Here is a 19,434-nt window from a genome sequence, read left to right on the forward strand (position 1 = left end):
TTTGCCCATCCGAGTACTCCGTATGAAGCATTTTTTGAAAAAGATTTGACCGAACCTTTGCTTCACAGGTTTCCTACATATCCTGGGCTAAACAGGAATCAGGTCAATGTAGTTCGGGAAATTTTGGTAGCTGGGACTACCGTAGGACTGCAATGTTACTGTTGTTGCATGCTATTACCACTGCTTACCGATCTCCTTGTTACACCGTGCTTAAAAGAAAACAAGAAGCTAGGCTAGACTGCAATTTTTCTTGTTGCCTTGCTTTCTTGTCTGCTTGCATTTTTTCCGGTGCTTTTCTTCTTTTTGACACATGCACTTGAGTTTGTGCTGGGACCTCTTGTTGCAACCTTCTGCTTCCCGGTGCCGGGGAATTTTATTGTTTCCTGCTGGGGATTCCTATTGTAACCCTATGTTTTATTGTCCTCTGACTTGATCTTGAAATGTATGCCTCTGTTGTATGGGCAGACTCCCAACTTCAATACTTGAAAATTAATGCTGAATGTATTCCTCTGTTATATGGGCGGGCTCCCTACTTCAATACTTGAAATGAAAAGACTGAATGTATTCCTCTGTTCTATGGGCGGGCTCCCAACTTCAACACTTGAAATGAAAAGACTGAATGTATGCCTCTGTTCTATGGGCGGGCTCCCAACTTCAACACTTGAAATGAAAAGACCGAAATGTATGCCTCTGTTCTATGGGCGGGCTCCCAACTTTAACACTTGAAATGAAAAGACCGAAATGTATGCCTCTGTTCTATGGGCGGGCTCCCAACTTCAACACTTGAAATGAAAAGACTGAAATGTATGCCTCAGTTCTATGGGCGGGCTCCCAACTTCAACACTTGAAATGAAAAGACTGAATTGTATGCCTCTGTTCTATGGGCGGGCTCCCAACTTCAACAACTGAAAATGAAAAGACTGAAATGTATGCCTCTGTTCTATGGGTGGGCTCCCAACTTCAACAACTGAAAATGAAAACAAAACGCCATTCCTTTTAGGTTGGCGAGATTTAAACAACTTTAAAATAAAACGCCTTTCCTCTTTTCAGGCAGGCTCCTGACTTCAAATAAACAACTTTTAAAATAAACGTCATTCCTCTCTTCAGGCGGGCTCCTGACTTCAACAATTTTGAAAATAAATTGCCATTCCTTTCTTCAGGCGGGCTCCTGAAACGCCATTCCTCTCTTCAGGCGGGCTCCTGACTTCAACAACTTTGAAAAAATAATGCCATTCCTTTCTTTAGGTTGGCGAGATTTAAACAACTTTTTAAAAATAAACGTCTTTCCTCTCTTCAGGCGGGCTCCTGATTTCAACAACAACTTTGAAAATAAACTGCCATTCATTTCTTTAGGTTGGCGAGATTTAAACAACTTTTTAAAAATAAACGTCATTCCTCTCTTCAGGCGGGCTCCTGATTTCAACAACTTTGAAAAATAAACGTCATTCCTCTCTTCAGGCGGGCTCTTGACTTCAACAACTTTGAAAATAAAATGCCATTCCTTTCTTTATGTTGGCGAGATTTAAACAACCTTTAAAAATAAACGTCATTCCTCTCTTCAGGCGGGCTCCTGATTTCAATAACAACTTTGAAAATAAACTTTAGGAGGAAATGCATCTCCTATGGGTAAAAACAAACTTAGGAGGAAATGCATCTCCTATGGGTAAAATAAACTTAGGAAGTGCGTCTCCTAGGGGTAAAACTTTAATAATTTTTAACTAGGAAGTGCGTCTCCTATTAATGAAACCTTAACTTAGGAAGTGCGTCTCCTATGCGTGAACCATTTCCTTCTTCCTGAATTATTTACTTACCTGTGTTGTCTTCCCTCGAAACTGCCGGGGATTATTTTGCTGGGGATGAATTTTCCTTTTCTTCCTTAACCACTCTGGGTTGTCCGACCCTCTTGAAACTTGGTCGAAACTCTGTCGAGGATGCTTCTACATCTCGATGATCCGCTGGGGATAACATTGCGAACTGCTGAGTGATCCTTCTGGGGATAACACTGCCGAGGATAACTCTGCTGAGTAAATATGTTATCGTACTCCTTCCAAAAATTACTTCCTTTTTTAAATAGGATGTTTCATTCCTCTGCAAACTACTTCCCCCTTCTTCCTTTTTTTTCTTTCTTTTTCTTTCTTTTTTTTTCTTTTTCTTTTCCTTTTTTTTTTTTTGCATAGCTTCTTCCTTCGAAGACTACCTCCCTTAAGACTCGTTTTGCCTTTCCCTGAAAGGAACCGCTGAGGATACCGATTTTCACCAAACTTGTGTTGGACTCCTCGAAACTGCTGGGGATAACACTGTTGGGGGAATTATTTACTTACCTGTTGGGGGATAAAATGTTATCAGCTGGGGATAACGCTGTCGAGGATAACACTGCTGGGGGATTCTGATTCCTTCAGAACTAGTGCTTCACTCTTCGAAAGGCTGTTGGGAATGATACTGGCCTTCTGCTTTTCTGAACACAAGTTTTATCCCTTTGTTCTGTCTGATGGGGAACAACTTCCTCCATTGAAACTTATTATGTTGGGGGCAACACTGGTTCAAAGACCACTTCTCTTGAGACTGGCTGTCTTTATTCTTCCCCAACTGGGTATCTGACTTTCAGAAAATTTTCTAAATGAAAGGAAAATTTTCTGTCCCAGTTTGATAATCCTTCTTGTGGCATGCATTTCTGTTATCAATGGCATTTCCTTTACCTGTTTCAAATCAAACAAAATTTGTTAGTTTAAAACGCGGTGGTTGGTTGTGATACTCCATTGGGATGGCTTTTTCCTTTCTCCTTCCCTGCTCTGCGTTCCAAAACTTGTTGGGGATGATATTGTTTGCTGGGGATAATTCCTTTCTGCTGGGGATATCCCTCTTCTTTCGCGGCATGGCTCGAAAACTTGCATTTTTCCGACCTTTTAGTCTCGCATGAATTTTCCAAATCATGCTCATTGCTCTCCTTGATTTGTCCACGGGCCTTGTCCTTGAGGTTTATCACCTTTGATTTCGGCAAGGATATCCCTCTTGACACTCGTCAATCCTTTTGTCAATTCCCTTTTGCTGGGGATATCTTTTTTTTGACACTGGCCTCGCACTTGTTCCTTGCTGACTATACCACTTGGATGTACTAGTCATATCTCATCTTGCATGATTGGAAAGCTGATGGCCTATTTTTGAAGTCAATTCTCACTTGTTCTGACCAAACAGACTCTACTGGGGAATTTTTCTATGAAAGGAAAAGATAAACAAAAGGGGAACCGAATAAAAGACAAAGGAAAAAAATGACTCTTTAACAAAAGAAACTATAAATAAAAACCCATCAAACGCAGACACCGACTCTAATGGTCATGACATGCGCATGTGGCCTATCATCTACTGTCAATCGTCTTTCAAGATCTTCATTTGGCGATTCCCCATCTGATTCTCAATCTTATTCGACTTGTAGTGGCCGAAGGATTTTCACTATCAAGCCTCTGTCATTTTGGTTTTTCTCTCAACTTTCATCGCCTTATGGTGTCCGTAAAGATTTTCACCTATAAGACTCTCTCATTTGTATCACTTTCCAGCTGGGGATTCGGAGTGTTGCCGGTATGACTCTTTCTGCTGGGGATTAGAGTCCTTTCTGCTGTGGAACAGAGTGTTATGTTCACCGGTAAGACTCTCATTTGTCTGACTTGGCATCTTTTGAAGACTGATCAGAAGGTCTTTCTTTGGACCGTAATGTGGGTTTTTGGATAGGCTAGAAAGAAAGGGTATTAAAGGCTCAAAAAACAAATCAATTTGGGGTTCAAAATTACAACCTTCGGAACCATATTTGTTTACAACAAGTGCAACCCTTGCCCCAGTTTCTTTCTTGGGGATTATTTATTTTTTATTATATTTTTTTTTACTTTTTATTACAACATGCACACCATGCACACTATGCACCCTATGACCGAGTCGTGAAGCGCCTACATATCCTTTTTGAGGAATCAGGTCAAACGTAGTTCCCAATTCCTCCGTTTTCTTCTGACTTTTTTTTTGTTATCATTTTTCTCTTCTTTTCTCTTTTTTTCGTTTTGATTTGTTGTTTTCTTTTCTTTCTCTTTTTTTCTTTTTCTTTACCTGCCATGCTTGTGTTTTCTAGTCGTTGCTAATGATTCCGAACGAGGGGTACGAAAGAAAAAATAAATAAGGCTCAAAAAGGGGTAACGAAGGATAAAGTGTTTAGGTAGCAGAACAAAATGCCTTCGTCATTCCAGTCTTCAAAACATGCCAAATGCAAACAACACAATTAAACAAAGATTGGTAGCCTCTTCTGATTGTGCTGGACTTGACAATTATATTCAACATTTGCTTGTTCATTTGTCACTTCTAAAGCATCGTTGGGCGACACTCTTACTCTCATTATCATGAAAGGTGAATCTTGCTTTTAACGGTTTTATTTATGTTTTACTTGCCCCAGTTCCACATGACTCGAGCTCCGAATAATCTCAAACCGTCCTTATTTCCTTTAAATGCTCTGATCACCTTTCCGGGGTTTTATGATTAACTTTTAATATTAGGCCCAAACTGTGTGTGCATGTCATGTCACTAGAATCGACGTTGAATAAAAATGATAAAAGGACTAAACAAAGAGATGACTGGAAATAATAAAAGACCGGATTTTGCATTAGACTACCGGTGAAATGGTTTGAATAACAAAACAAAACAAACCAGAACAAAATCCAAAAAACAAACTAGACAAAACTTAAACAAACCGCTATGACAAATGGAAAGATAAAAAAGTTTGACACAACCCTAAGAATAATCCGGTCAACAAAATGGCAACAAAATAAACCATCCAAAACTTCTCTTTTGATAACCAAGGAACGAAGCACCCTCCCAATTATCAAACCTGACATCTTAGCCACTGAGCTTTGCATCAATACTGCCAAGACCATTACCAGCTTCAACATCATCAACCTTGGTCAGCGAACTCTCAAGAGGATTCGCGTGCTCCCTGTCACTGTCATTGATCACAATTGCCCCTTCCTAAATCATTCTTTCTATTTCCTTTTTCAAGGAACGACAGTCTTCGATGCTATGTCCTCTGATATTGGAGTGGTATGCGCATCGTGCTGCCGGATCAAAGTTCCTTGCACGTGGATCTGGAGTACATGCGGGGAGTGGCTCAATCAAACCAGCATGCCTTAGCCTTTCAAACAGACTGGCATAAGATACTCCGATATGGGTGAGAGCCTTTCCTCGTTTCAGCAACCTCTCGTTCCTAAATGCTTGATTGGGCCGGAAACCTGATCCAAGGGGCTTTCGGTAGGCTTGTAAGAGTGGATAGGCCTTCTGTGGAGCTGGGTATTTGGACAGTGAAGTCCGTCCTTGGGAATCTCGTGGAGAATAGTAGCGTTGGGGAGGGAGTAGTGTTGACGAGTGATGGAGCTACTCGGGTAGCTGGGAAAGCTGCCATAAGTGGGTTGGGATGGAGAGTATGGGGGATCTTCCGTTATGGTGTTGGGTGCTTGGGTAATGACAGAGTTCAAGAGGCTTGGCGGTGGAGGGGGCGGTGTTTTCCCAGTTATCCATGCCCTGATACATGTCTGCCACATGCTGTCTCAGCATTTTCACTTCTTCTACCAACCCGTTGTTCCGTTCGACCAATTGTTGTCGGTCATCAGTACCGACCCACTCTGTTCTGAGGTTCTGTGTCATTTGCTTTGTAGGGAGGAGTTACCACAACCAACCATTTTTCTATATATGAACACAGCAAAGGGAAGCCATCACGTTAGTGTTAGGGCATTTGACAGATAATCATATATCAGAGATGCAATGCACCTAAGCAGTTAAACCGTTCTATCAGAGATGCGAGGCACTCGCGCTTTCCTTTATTTTTATTTTTTTTCAGTGGTGGTCGAATCTTATAGAGATTGCCTACGTATCATGACCCCGCATGAATCAGACCTTGCGTAGTTCAGACTAATAAAAGGTAACAACAACGAAATATTTTTCTTCTTTATCAATTTCCATAATAAAACAAACTGGGTTTCAAGGGTTTAAAGATGACCTACAAACTCGAAAGTCAAACAACCCACATATTCTAATCAAAAGATTTACAAACTCAAAAACAAAAGGCCAGCTCCCTTTCTCCGTTTGACAAATGCAACCAAACGGTTATTGTTGCAAATGTGGCCCCTTTCACATGAATTTTGAGGCCGGAGAGGATTATTTTATGACACTTTACAACCTTGTCCGTTCTTTTACGAAAATAGCCTTTCGACAACTGAAAGATACTCTAAGGCTATTTCGGCAAGAACGGTTTAAGACGCGGCCAAAGCTGGCTCGGCTTATTTTGACTAAAAACCCAAACGGTATTCACCTGACCGCTAATTCTTTTTTTTTCAAATTATAATAAAACCTGGTGTTGCAAACACGGCCCTTCAGCGCCTCGGGGACGAAGATTTTTAAGGTTGTGTGGGTCAATTGGACCAAAATCCTAAAAAGAAATGACCCAAGGTGGCTGTTTATACAAAGTCAGCCCTCCGGCGTCCCTTTCGGGAACATTCGATTATTTTTGACAAAAACAACATCACCCGACTTTTTTATGACCCTTTTTATCGTTTTTCAAAATAGAAAACTCAATATTGCAAACACGGCCTTTCAACGCCTCGGGGACGAAGATTTTTAAGGCTGTGTGGGTCAACTGGACCAAAATCCCTAAAAAATGACCCAAGGTGGCTGTCTATACAAAGTCAGCCTTCCGGCGTCCCTTTCGGGAACATTCGGCTATTTTTGACAAAAACAGCATCACCCGACTTATTTATGACTCTTTTTATCATTTTTCAAAAATAGAAAACTCAACATTGCAAACACGGCCTTTCAACGCCACGGGGACGAAGATTTTTAAGGTTGTGGGGGTCCACTAGACCAAATCTTAAACATGACCCAAAAAGTGGCTGTTTATGCAAAGTCAGCCCTCCGGCGTCCCTTTCGGGAACATTCGGCTATTTTTGACAAAACAGCATCACCCGACTTATTCATGAAAAAATTAAAATTTTGACATGTTTTTTTTTATTATTTATTTATTTGTTTTTGGCTATTTTAGCAAAAAGGGGGTTGGACTCGATGAGGGTTGCCTACGTATCTCACATCCGCTGAGAATCAAACCCGCGTAGTTCGAGCAGATTGGATACGGGTGAGAATAAAAAAAATAACTAATTCAGAGAAAACATATCTTTTTTTTTCTTTTGCTTTTTCTTAAAAGGTGATGAAACATGTAAAATCTTTTGGATTTTCTTTTTTCCCTTTTTTTTTATTTTTGATTTCTCAAAAATGATAAAAAGTGCAAAGAATTTTTTTTGAATTTTTCATTTTTTTTTAAATTTGTTTTTTTTAAATAAAAATGTAACAAAACATAACCGGGCCCTATTTGCTTTATCTTCGCACTTCACCCTCTCTTTTTCCTTTTTTCCTTTTCATTCACTCTCAATTATCATTGGTCCGCCAAATGACCCTTTTACCCTTGAAGGAATGCAACATGTAGCACATAGGATGCATCAAGATGGTCTTTTTCATTTCAGGTTGCTAGCCCTAGACAGACTCAACCCCTGTGTTGAGTCCCCTAAGTCAAATGCAACATGATGCAAATAATCGTTCCTACTAGGGATCCGGCATGAAGTCATGTTATTTTATGGTTCAAAACCTGAGTCGGTGTTCTAGACTGTGTACCCGAGCGGACAACTCAAGTCGAGGAGGGGGCAACTTACCGGGAACCAAAAGGCCATCCGGCTTCGTAACTTGTCCGAGCCTCTTTTTTATTTCAGGGTATAACACTAACAGAATAGGGAGTCTCAACCAGTAAGCACATCCCCGGAGGTGAAGAGAGAAGGGTTCGACACAGTTTATATATACAGTCAAATAATATCAAAGCGTTAAAAGCAGCATTTATCACATTAGGCTCAAAGGTGTAAAAATCAGATAAAGCCAAATATAACAATTTATCTAAGCTCGAATTTCTAACCCCGAACTAGTGGTTCTGGGTTCAGAAAAGTCCCCAGCAGAGTCGCCAGAGCTGTCACACCTCCTTTTTCCGCCCCCGCGGGGGGTACAGGGGAGTTTTTTCCAATTAAAGGACAGTCGAAACAGGATTTATTTATTTATTTCAGAGTCGCAACTTGGGAGATTTAGGGTGTCCCAAGTCACCAATTTTAATCCCGAATCGAGGAAAAGAATGACTCTGTATTACAGTCTGCGCACCAGAAATCCAGATAAGGAATTCTGTTAACCCGGGAGAAGGTGTTAGGCATTCCCGAATTCCGTGGTTCTAGCACGGTCGCTCAACTGTCATATTTGGCTTGATTATCTGATTTTATACAAATATGAACTCATGTGCAAGTTTTATCTTTTTACCGCTTTCATAATTATTATTATTATTTTTACAAGAATGTGAACATTGTTTAAAACATGTCTTTGGATTACGTCACATGAAATGCACCCGCAATCCGGAACACATTTTACTCAATGTTTTGGGATTTGGATTTGGGTCGCAAAAATGCGCACCCGTGTTTAAGAATGTATTATTATTAACATCGTGCCTAAAGCGATTAACGTATTATTATTTATGGGTAAGACCGTGGAATTCACTAAACAGTCCATCCCGAATTCTAAATACTCAATTAAACATTTATTGAGGGCCCCGCAATTGGTGCATTTTATTGGGCGAGGCTCATCTCATTATTTTTAAAAGACAATCCTAAAATGCCTACATTATTTTCTATCAAATTTGTATCAAATCTGTCTCTACAAAATAAAATAAAAAAATGTCTTAATTTATTTACATGTTGAAACTAACCAATAATATTTAATCTAAACAATATTTCTACCAAGTTCCTACCAGATGACCTATTCGTTTGATTTTTGACTCGACGAAGTTACTACACCATTTATTTATTTAGGCAATATATGCAGATAGTTCAACTGTTAAGCTATCGTCGAATGTTCCATTATATGTATTAAATAGCTACATGATTCTGATTTTTTGCAAGCTAAATAATTTGTACATACAAATAAAAATCAGAATATAATTAAAGCTAATTCAGAATTTCAACTCTTCATTTTTTGTATTCATGCTTCATATTCGGATTACAATAACCAGCTTTTCAGTTGTGTACCTGGTATTGGAAGCAAAAGAAAATGAAGATGAGAATCAGCAGCAGTAAGAACAGTACAACACAGTAACAACAGCCCAGCAACAATAACAACCCAGTAACAGACCGGTGGAGTAGTAATCCCAAACAACAAATGCTTCCAACTTTTATGAAACAACAACAATTAATGCTGATTTCAAACAATGAAAGAAAGCAGAAGATTTTTTTTTAATTTTTTTTTATTTGAAAGTTTGAATATTTTTCGGAATTTTTCTCTCTTAAATATTCAGCTCTTTTTTTCTCTCCCCTTGTGTTTTTCTATTCTGTCTCTTTTTATTCTCTTATTTCAGATTCGTTCTTTCTCTTATTCTCTCTTTCTTTGTGTTCAATACCTCCTATATATAATCTACCCTTTAATCAATTAAAATCAATCTTTTTCCCCCACCAAACTCATTATCTTCCCACTCATCCCCATTACACTAAATAAATATATCAACCCCACTAAATTTTGTCTTGTCCCCCCTTTATATTAAATAACTATATCACAACCCACCCCATTACATTTTGTCTCCCATGCTTCATATAAAAAATTACAAAATGTACAATTCCTAAACTACCCCTCCGACCTTACTGAAATTACCAAACTACCCCTGAACGTACTGCAAATTACCAAACTACCCCATCAACTATAACAAATCAATTAATCACACTCAACCAAAATATAGTCAATATGACCAATTTCTACATAAATTCAAACAACAAATCTCATGAACATGATTTCTTCAACATTTCAACAACAAATCACATGAACATGATTGAACAACAAAGAACAACTAAAATTTGATTGAACAATATTTTTAGCAACAAACCTATTTTCAGATTCAACAACAACAATCAAACAAGTATATTTAGATTTCTAAATTCAATAATATTGAACTTAAAATCAACTCTAACAACATTACAACAAACAATTCCTATATTAAACTTTAAACAAGATTATGAGACAAATTCAAGAAATAATCATAAATGGTAAACAAGAAATCAAGCTATACAAATTTCGGATTCAAGAACAAACAAACAAAGTATGAACATGAATGAATCTATTTTTAAAACAACAAACATGACGGATTAAATGACTCAAACAACATTAATAATTTCTGGAAAATACATAACAACATGAAACAAATTGAAGAAATAATCAATTAAATTTCAATTTGAATCTAACAAACATCAAACTAACAAATTCTTACATAAACAATAAAACAAACATGAAATAAACATGAAAAACCACTAATTAACTTTCCATTTGAAATCTGAAAATTAATTCAATCAAAACACATGAACACACTAGAAAATTATTTCAACGATGAACAACGAACAAAACAAGAATCAAATATTTAACGATTTTAACTTCGAGAAATATAAAAACGAAATATGGACAAAAATAAAACTCAAAAACAACTAACCGGAGATGAATCAACGACGAACTCGATTGTAAACAAATCTGTCCGAGCCTCGACCAAAGCTCGAACGAATGACGACGAAGACGAAGGCAAGATGAGGTAGAAGCCACAACGTTAGTGAGGCAGTAGCAACTTCGTCATTTGTTCGACGCAAAGGCAGTATGAAGCAGAAGCCTGGAACGTGAGCAACATCAGCAAAAAATGGAGGAGCTGGAGAAGATGAAGCAAAAGGCATAAGCAGCTGGCCATGGTGAAGCTGTAGCAGCTCGACGAGGCAGCTAGAATGGAGCAGCAACGACGAGGAAGTAGCGGCGACAGCAGCGGCGACGGAGTTGGAAGAAGCAGTCGCGACAGCAGCCATGGCGGACTCCTGTTTTTGGAGGAGGAAATGACGCAGTGACAGTAAGTGAGGAAGAAGAAATAGTAGGGTCAGTAGCATCTGGAAGGAGGAAGGGAAGCAGCCGTGATGCAACCGGAGAAAGACGATGAAGCAGCGGCGATGGTGGCTTCGGACGGGCAGCAGCGGACAAGGCATCAGAAGCAGCGATGAAGGAGCTGAAGAAGCTATGGTCGTCGACTGTTGCTTCGTTCAGCAGCTATGGTCGTCGAGGAGGAAGATGGCGATGAAGAAAGCTGGAGCAACGACGCAACAGCTATGGAAAAATAATGGAGCGGCATCGCGAAGGTCGTTTGGTTGAAGGAGGAAGACGACGCAACAGTGTGTGTGTGTGTCGTGAGTGAGTGTGTGTGGCATGAGGGGAAGGAAGGAAGCCATTGATGGAGCTTGGTGAAGCTTGAGGAAGAAGAAGGAAAAGGGAGGGGGGTGGCGGATGGGTTAGTATTTTTTAGGGTTTTCTTCTTCTTCTTTTTTTGTGTTGTTTGTAAGATAATAGGGGTGTTGGGTTATGGACTGGGTCGACCCAGTTCGAAATGGACTGGGTCGTTTGGGAAGATTGGGCCATTTTTTGGGCCTGTGGCTTGAAATCGAAGAAGAGGCCCAATTCCGACTTTCTTTATATTTTCGCTCTCTTTTCTTCTTTTATTTCTCTAAAACTAAATTATAAAAATACTTAAATTATTATTAAGAACTAAATTAAGTTATAAAAGCGCAAATTAACTCCAAATAACAATTAACGCACAATTAAGTAATAATTAAGCATAAAATTGTATATTTGGACATTAAATGCTAAAAATGCAAACGATGCCTATTTTTGTAAATTTTTATTTTTTTGTAAAACAAACTTAATTACTAACAATTGTAGGATTAAATCCTACATGCAAAATGCGACATTTTTTGTATTTTTATTAATTTAACAAATAAACATGCACAGACAAATACAAATAATTATTCAAAAAATATCACAAAATATCACAAAATTGCACACCAAAGAAAATTATTTTATTTTTGAATTTTTTGGAAGTAATTCTCATATTGGGCAAAAATCACGTGCTTACAGCGTCTAAGTTCATTTTTATCTTTTTCTGCACCCTTTCTTCTTTTTCTTCATCATGTGTTCGTTTGCTCGTTTGTTCTGTTTTGCATAACTAGTTTAATAACCAAGCCTAGCTTATTTTATTGGTTCATTTCCCTTTCTTTTTTGTTTTTAGTTTCATTTTTAAAGGGGTTTCTGGGTTTTTCTTTTGTGGAAATTTCGGGCCAGTCTGTTTAAATTGTGGGTTCGATTATAGATTGTTGGTTTGATTGAAATCAAAAGCCAAAAAATAAGAGATTCATATTGAGTCTTGCAAGGCCAGGCTGGATTGAAACATTGGGTCAATTTGACCTCATACCCGTTTAGTTTCAGGGGCAATAACAGGGTCATTAAGGGGTAATTTGGGTAGTCTAGTCTAAGGAATCTTTGTATAACTGAAATGGAAGCTTCTAGTAAGCTGAGGAAGGGACCTAAGGAAATTTCTGAATTTTAACTTAAGGACTCCTAAGCTATAATGAAAATTTAAAGAGGGTCTAAGTGCAAATCTAATTCTCATCTAGCTGCCCTAAATGCCTTGCCTATAAAGTCTCTCTAACTTGGCATTCAAGGCAGAGATTCAGAGATAGAAAATACAGAAAAATCAGAGACGGCTGAAAATCTAAAGAAAACATTGTTCCATTGAGTTCCCTATTTTGATCTCTGAAGTTTTTCAATTACTGAAATATTTTCTGATTCTCTGAGATTGAAATGGTTTGAATTCGGATTTTAGAAAGTTTTTGGTTTGAATTCTGCTGGGTGGTTGCTGTTCCATTTGTGTTCATCAGCCGTTTTTGCTGTTTTATTGAATCTGAAGCTGATTCATGTTACTGCTCCACTGCTGTTGGCCATTGACTCCATATTTCTTTGTTTCTTTTTCGATTTCCAGGTACACTTCTACATTCTACCTCATGTGAAGATTTATTTGAGGAATAAAGATGGAAATTCTAAAGTTTCAAAACATGTTTTCAGCTTTCTGTTATGAGTTCAGCCTTACTACTTTGTTTTATGGTGCTTTATAGCTTAGTTTAGTATTTTTTTGTAATTAACTTTTGGTCTAGGCTTTAAGCTTGTTGATTCCAGCCCCTATTTGGCCTCATTTCTCTTAAATTTGAGCTCTGTGCAGCTAAGCATGTGCTCTGCGAGCTATCTCCTATCTATTTTGCTATGAAATTGTAGCTGATGTCCAGTTTTAGTTCTTCTGAGCTTTCTTTCAAAAATTGTAATTGATGTCTAGTTATTTGTCGCTGTCATGTAGATCTAGTAGTTATTTTCTTTTGTTTCCTTACTTGACTTTGGCCTTCATGAAGTAAGAGTGCAATTGTTTGATTGGTTCGATTTTTCTTTTTTTTTTAAATTCAGTAACACATGATCAAGATGAAATTTATAGGTAAAATCAAGTTGAATAAGAGCAGCGTTTTTTCCTTGAAATTTGTTCAAGCTCGATAATGTCGGGTTCGACTCTTGAAGATTTGGTTTGTTAGAAAGCATCATATTGATTCAAAGTGTGCAAGTGAGTTTCTGTTTTTTTTTTTGGAGTATTGGCATTAAGGCTAAAGGCGTGTTTTCTGGCTATGGATCATACCATTTGGATCTGGTTTTAAAGGTCATAAAAGGCCTATAGTGATCCTTTGTGTAGTAGATTAAACTTTGGATTTTTTATTATTTCTGGATATATGTTGAATGATCAAATTGAGCTAGACTTGCATGAATGGCCCATTAAAATTTGAATCTTGCCAAGGCCCTTTTCTCTTGATCATCTTATTGCTTCTTGCCTAATTAAGTCACTTAGACCATCAAGCTACTAATTAGTAATGAGTTGCTGTTTAGAATCAACTCTATGCCTAAAATCTCGAACTATGTTGATGCCATTCAAAACGGAAATACCAGGACTACAATGTTCAGAGGGTAGTTGATAGCTTTAAAATAATTCGTTTGATTGAGTGGAGGTGTGCCATTTAAATAACATAAATAGTTTATGGCCCTCCTAAATCTAGTTTGAATACCCTTTAAAATTAGAATTGAGGTACGCCATGCCAAACAAAAATGACAATTGCATGGCCCTCATTTAATTAATCTTGTTTTGATCCTTAGAATTCGAGGCGTGCTATTTAGTTGAAATTCTACGACCATCGCAAAGTTGCAAACGCGTAGTCACTTTAGGCGCGCTATTTTAATAATTTACCTTCCTAAACGCGGGTGCACATTTATGTGACCCAAATCCAAATCTCAACGTTAGATAAAATGTGTTGCGGACTGCGGGTGCATTTATGTGACGTGGTTCGAAACATATTTTAAATGACGTTGCAATCTTCCTTTAACTAATTAAATAAAAGCGGTTTAAAAGTCAAAATTGCACATAGGATTAAACATGTTTAAAATCAGATAATAGGCCAATAATAACAGTTGAGCGACCGTGCTAGAACCACGGAACTCGGGAATGCCTAACACCTTCTCCCGGGTTAACAGAATTCCTTACCCGGATTTCTGTGTTCGCGGACTGTAATACAGAGTCAATCTTTTCCTCGATTCGGGATTTGAACCGGTGACTTGGGACACCATAATTATCTCAAGTGGCGACTCTGAATTTAATAAATAAATAATCCCGTTTCGATTGTCACTTTAAGTTGGAAAAAACTCCCTTATATACACCCTCCTGGGGGGTGTAGGTAAAAAGGAGGTGTGACAAAAGTTACCTCCTTTATGGAAGGACTTTAAGAACTACTTGAAGCACAAGCGCAAAGAGATGACACTTGAGGATCTAATTGTTTGTCTAAGGATAGAAGAAGACAACAAAAATACTGAAAAGAAGTCACGTGGCAACTCGGAAATAATGGGAGCTAACATTGTTGAGGAAGCACCGGGAAATAAAAAGAAAAGAAAGAAGGCATCTGGACCAAAGATCTCCTCAATCTAACAGAATTGCAGAAAGAAAGAATCGAACATTAAAGTAGATAATGAATGCCTTGTTGATAAGTTCTGGTTTACCACAAAACTTGTGGGGGGAAGCTATACTTATAGCAAACCGAATAATCAACTGTGTGCCCCACAGTAAAACACAGTCCATTTCGTACGAAAAGTGGAAAGGAAGGAAACCCAGCTTGAAATACTTTAAAGTGTGGGGGTGTTTAGCTAAAGTACAGGTTCCTAAGCCTAAAAGGGTGAAGATAGGATCAAAAACGGTTGATTGTGTATTTATTGGATATGAACCAATAGCAAGGCATATCGTTTTCTGGTTCATAAATCAGAAAATCCTAAGATCCATGTTAATACGGTAATAGAATCAGAATGCTGAATTCTTTGAAACTATTTATCCGTATAAAAAGGAAAGTGAATTGTCCTACCAAAAGTCAAAACGACATTGGGAGGAAACAACAGATGGTATGCCTAATGAGGAAAATCCGAGAAGAAGTAAACGTCAAAGAACATCTACTTCATTCGGTCCAGATTTTCTGACTTTCCTGCTAGAAAATAAGTCTTGAACCTTCAAGGAAGCAATGTCTTCCTCAGAAGCACAATATTGGAAAGAGGTTGTCAATAGTGAAATAGAATCCATATTGAGCAACCACACTTGGGAATTGGTTGATCTTCCTCCAGGTAACAAAATATTGGGTTCTAAATGGATTTTCAAGAAGAAAATGAAAGACGATGGTACTATTGACAAATACAAGGCAAGACTTGTTGTCAAAGGATTTAGACAGCGAGAAGGTCTTGACTATTTTGGCACATACTCGCCGGTAACAAGAATTACATCAATTCGGATGCTAATAGTGTTAGACGCCTTGTATGGTCTTCAAATCCATCAAATGAATGTAAAAACAACCTTCTTAAATGGTGATCTAGAGGAAGAAATTTACATGAACCAACCTGAATGGTTTGTGGTTCCGGAAAAAGAAAAGAAGGTGTGCCGACTTGTTAAGTCCCTTTATGGACTAAAACAAACACCCAAGCAATGGCATGCAAAATTTGACCAAACAATGTTGTCAAATGGCTTTAAGATTAATGAATGTGATAAATGTGTTTACATTAAGAACGTTCCAAATCATATAGTCATTGTTTGCTTATATGTTGATGATATGCTAATAATGAGCAAAGACATTGCCGACATTCAAGCTACTAAGCGTATGCTTGCTAGTAAGTTTGATGTGAAAGACTTAGGAGTTGCCGATTTAATTCTAGGAATTAAAATCTAGAGGACTCCTCAGGGTCTGGCTTTGTCTCAATCACATTACGTGAAAATGGTACTTGAGAAATTCAAACACTTGGAATTTAGAAGTGCAAGAACTCCAATTGACTTAAACCATTATCTTGTAAAGAATAAAGGTGAAAGCACGTCTCAATTGGATTATGCTCGTGTGTTGGGAAGCTTAATGTATATCATGAACTGTACACGTCCTGATATAGCTTGTGCAATAAGTAAACTTAGTCGATTAACAAGTAATCTCAACAAACATCACTAGGTGGCAATGAAACGAGTTCTGGGATATTTGGAATATACCCAAGACTACGCTTTGCACTACAATAAATATCCTACGGTTATCGAAGGATATAGTGATGCAAATTGTATAACCGGCTCAACAGAAACAAAGTCCACAAGTGGATATGTTTTTACTGTTGGCGGAGGAGCAGTATCTTGGAAGTCTTCCAAACAGACGTGTATCGCTCGCTCTACAATGGAATCAGAGTTTATAGCTTTGGATAAGGCCAGCGAAGAAGCTGAATGGCTTCGAAATTTTTAGAAGACATTTTGTTCTGGCCAAAACATTTGGCTCATATATGCATACATTGCAATAGTGAGGCTGCAATAGGACGGGTAGGGAGCGTTATGTACAATGGAAAGTTTCGTCATATACGGTGAAGACATAAAACCGTTAGACAACTACTCTCTAGTGGAATTATCACTATTGATTATGTAAGATCAAAGGATAATGTGGCGGATCTGCTTACAAAAGGCTTAACTAGAGAGGGAGTTGAGAAATCATCTAAGGGAATGGGACTATGGCCGAGGACAAGTCAACATGGTGGTAACTCTACCTAGAATTTTGGATATTCCGTGATCTACGTTCAAGAAGCTCAAACAAAGTTGTGATTGACCGATTCAACATTGTCAAAGTAAAATCTTTGGTCCCTTCTCGTGATGAAGACAATGTTCAGTAACAAGGATAGAACTTTACACGTTCTTTAATGATTACCTAAGTTTGATGTAGTATTTATCAAATAGTGTCAATCTAAAGGATTACACATTTAGGAATCACCTATGTAAGTGTGAAGTGGAAGTCGCTTCAATAAGAATTCTGTAAGACCAATTCTCTACGCACTTATGAAACCAGGCGGTGTTCATGGCTGAAACGAACACAACAACGAGAACCAAAAGACGGTTAAGGGTTGGTTGTGTGACATATGGTTGTCTAGGTATACATTAAAGTTCGACGGTTCAAAGATATCAAATCTACCGATTGACCGAGTATATCCGACATATGCTCATTACGGAAAGTTCAAAGGGAAACCTACTTATCAGATGCAATTAATCCTTACTTGCAAATCACACAGCTTTCATCTATGTTCATTCTTGTTACAGTCATTACCATTTAACTGGAATGCATAATCCAAAATGCTGAACACTGTTTTTCCCTTCTCTTCACATTATGAACAGACACCTCTTTCTTTCAAAGATTTGTTCACATTATGAACAGACATCACACCTCCCCCGACAATTGCCTATAAATTCCGAGGCATGGCTTCGTTTTCAGATACTGGAAAAAAACAGAACTTCCTTATGAAAATCTTGCATTCTACTTCGCAGTTTCTCTTTTAAATTTGTAAGTGTGATGTTGCTCCATTCTTTGACTTTGTTGGTATCCTACAGTTTGTATTGCCACTGTTGCAGGAAGATTTATTCCGTTTCATCCTGGGAGAATTTAATCAATTACCTTGGCAACTTGTAAGGGGGTTAAAATTCCTTAAGGACGCACAAGAAAATTGTGGACTCGGAATATTTTTTATCGTTTGCAGCTTTTCAGTTTCTTCTAACAGTTTTCTAATTTATGTTTTAACACAAATGCGAGAACAGTACCATCTGGAGAGATTAACATAGAAAAAGAGAGATTTATTGGTGTTGGAGACTTAATTCGATATTTTTTTTACATTTATTTTGTTTAATCCTTCTACAATTTTCTCCATTTTTTAATTTTCAAGCCTCTACTCTCTTCTCGTTCTGAAACCATTTGTAGAGGATCAGATCTGGACTTGGGTCTTTCTATACATATTTTTTCGATTTTTTCTATACAGATTTCTGAAAGAAAAAAAAAAACATACCAGGAAAAAATGGACTACTGGAGGAGTTTCCGTTGAAGTCCGATGAGGCTCGCTGGTTGGATTTTTCGGGATAAAAGTTTGCTACATAACAGTGGTGATGATTGATGAAGAAGTGAGAAAAGTGGCGAGGGAGGCGTCAGCCAGATGTTCTTGATATTGGAGAATTAAGAAATTATATGGAGGTTATTGTTTTCCAAGGGGGAACTCCAAATCAGCAAAGAAAATACTTTTGAAATTGACTCTATAGCTAATGTGAAGTCTTGGAAATAGAGCAATTATGCCCTCCGTTATATTTGCTCCACTTGACTAACGATGAGGGTATTTTTGTGCCCAATAGCAAATAGAGGGTATAATTGCATTGCTCTATTTCCAATAGTTTCGGGACAGTTTTGACCCTTATCAGTTTAAAAAATACTACTCCACTTAAGTCCCAACGTTTCTTTTCTTTAATTCGTTTTTCAAAATTCATATTTAGCAGGACTGTTACGGAAGTGGTGGTGGTTTAATTTTCATCTTCAATGCTCCCATAGCTACGAAATATGTAAAATTCATATTGAAGAATATCTTCAAGAAAGTTTGAAAAATAGACAAGAACATAAAAAGGTGTCGTTTGTTATAAAATAAAGACGGTAAAGTAAAGACAAGTATATAGAGAAACTGATATGTCATTCGACTTCAAACTTATGTACATAATGAACTGAAATCTCCTCTATTTATAGAAGAAAGAAAATTGTTGTGTAAGCTGTTACTGTACCAGATATAGATAATCTTCTACCGAAATCGAAGGTAATGTTTATCCATAACGGAATACCAAAAGGATAAGCTCATTATAGCAGGTATGGATAATCTTCTGCCGAGGATAATGTTTATCCATAACGGAGTACCGAAAGGATAAGCTTATTGTACTAGGTATGGATAATCTTCTACCGGGGTTAATATTTATCCATAACGGAGTATTGAAAGGCTAAGCTTCTTCAGGAGGCTTAGGAGGCTTATTTTCAATAGAGTACTAAATAGATAAATATATTTACAGCAGAGTCCCATATGGATAAGCTTCTTCAGGAAGCTTATTTACAACGGAGTACC

The 19,434-nt window shown here is 37.8% G+C and overlaps 1 long non-coding RNA gene across 1 annotated transcript; it reads right to left on the bottom strand.

Annotated features, from left to right (window-relative positions):
• Nucleotides 1-8,917: 8,917 nt before the first annotated feature.
• LOC138891268 (uncharacterized) lies at nucleotides 8,918-18,602 on the bottom strand. The gene is made up of 2 exons (XR_011407636.1): nucleotides 18,349-18,602; nucleotides 8,918-9,125 (listed from the first exon to the last, which is right to left on the bottom strand). It is a non-coding gene; the product is annotated as an uncharacterized lncRNA (long non-coding RNA).
• Nucleotides 18,603-19,434: the final 832 nt, after the last annotated feature.

Source organism: Nicotiana sylvestris, chromosome 5 (genome assembly GCF_000393655.2).
Source record: "Nicotiana sylvestris chromosome 5, ASM39365v2, whole genome shotgun sequence".
Classification (NCBI taxonomy): domain Eukaryota; kingdom Viridiplantae; phylum Streptophyta; class Magnoliopsida; order Solanales; family Solanaceae; genus Nicotiana; species Nicotiana sylvestris.